General features: G+C 37.3%; 1 protein-coding gene across 1 annotated transcript in view; it reads right to left on the reverse strand.

Annotated features, from left to right (window-relative positions):
• The window catches only part of LOC119584971 (microtubule-associated protein futsch-like), a gene marked incomplete at its 5' end in the record, with an annotated part of 346,977 nt that overhangs the window by 336,634 nt on the left and 8,617 nt on the right, over window positions 1–1,726 (reverse strand).

Here is a 1,726-nt window from a genome sequence, read left to right on the forward strand (position 1 = left end):
TTTCTCTCGAGAATCGCACGCCATTATCACACCAAGTGTAGATATAATATCCATGAGCAAAGGAGTTTTAGGGTCTCGAGACAACTTTTAGAGGCCAGGCTCATTAAGTCCAGGCAGAGATCATCACGAGAAGAGAGATCATTAATTCCGTCATTATCTTGGCGACGAGGCCATGACTGGAGACGTAGGTAGCTTTATGAGCAACTCCGAGAAACTGAGTCTTCGGCAGATGGTAAACAGAGGCGGATCGTGCATCACGGCGAGAACACGATTCACTGTTGACACGCCGAGTAAAAACACGTCATAAAAAAAAAATAGTTAATTAAGCGTGAGAAAGAAACGCTCTCGAAGCTGCCATTTCGAAACGACTGTCTCACTTCTCGAGTGAAACGGTCGTGTTTATGCAGGAGGATTTTCATTCGTAAAACAAGCAACTTCTGCAAGACTAAAGCTGGAAAGACGAAAGGCAAAGCCATACGTTGAGCTAAGGTAAGGATCAAGTTGAAAATGACCCAACAGGTAGCGGAAACGAAAAAACGAAGTTAGAAATTGATGGCGAAAGAACTTTAACCATCTTCAACGTCCCGAGCTGATACTTGCTTCTGGGTTTCTTCCTATTTCGGAATTGAAATAAGTCCTGGTTAAAATAAATTAATAAAGATTATATAGATAACAGACTGAGTGATAAGAACAGAGAATAATGGACAAAGAACACACCAAATTGGTAAATTTCTCAACACAGAGGAAATAAGGCTGACATTTCACATTCTTTAAGAAAAAAAGAAGGGAAAAAAACGGTTAATGATTTTTTGCTATAAATCCTGAGTCAATATCGTTTTCGGATTCCATGTTTTCTTTGACACCAAACACTTCAGAAGGATGAATTAAGCTCCTCCCCGAATCAAAGGCCTTATGAATGTTAATACACTGCTGCGCTCGTCAGAAAGGCAATCAAACCCCTCGGCTCAAAAGATAATCACAAATAACCAAAGTGTAAACAAATAAAGGAGAACAGAAGAGAAACGAAGAATTAGAAACGGAAGGATTAACCAATCTACCGAACAGCCGAATAAGCAAAGGTCGAATGAAATCTAAAACTGATACATAAATAAATCGAGTAAACAGTCGATAAAAAAAAAATGCACGATAGATGAGAATGCATACCGAAAGGGCATTAGCATAAAATAAAACGTTTTTAGAGCAATTTTTTTAAGTGAAATAATTTTTCAATGACACTTTATTGTAGATCCCAACTTCAAGGAGCAATATTACAGAACGTACTTTACAAACTATTGACCTTTTTTGTTATGAATATGATACTCTTTTGATAGACACTTATAATTAATCCAGGTATAAATGCGGACAGATATGTGAAAAATACAGAACTGCCTTTTTGTTTCTGTAAACCTTACTTGCCACAGCCGCTACCTCTACGTATACAATATGCAGTACGAGGAAGCTATTTATCACGGCTATTTAATCAGTGAATTCATCTTTTATTTAATCACATAGCTATGTTTTCTCGAAATCAATTGCTAACAGAACTACTCTGATTATCTCTGATTATTGCTCGAGATTACGCGTTTCCAATTTCATCGTACTGGCGACTATCAGTGAGAACAAAATCTAGATGAATCTTTAATCATCATTTGGCATGTCAATAATCCCTCCTATAAAGAATACACTCAAGTTACCTGATCTTAGTTACAAAATAGCAACACGCAAG

The sequence above is a fragment of the Penaeus monodon genome, chromosome 19 (genome assembly GCF_015228065.2).
Source record: "Penaeus monodon isolate SGIC_2016 chromosome 19, NSTDA_Pmon_1, whole genome shotgun sequence".
Classification (NCBI taxonomy): Eukaryota; Metazoa; Arthropoda; class Malacostraca; order Decapoda; family Penaeidae; genus Penaeus; species Penaeus monodon.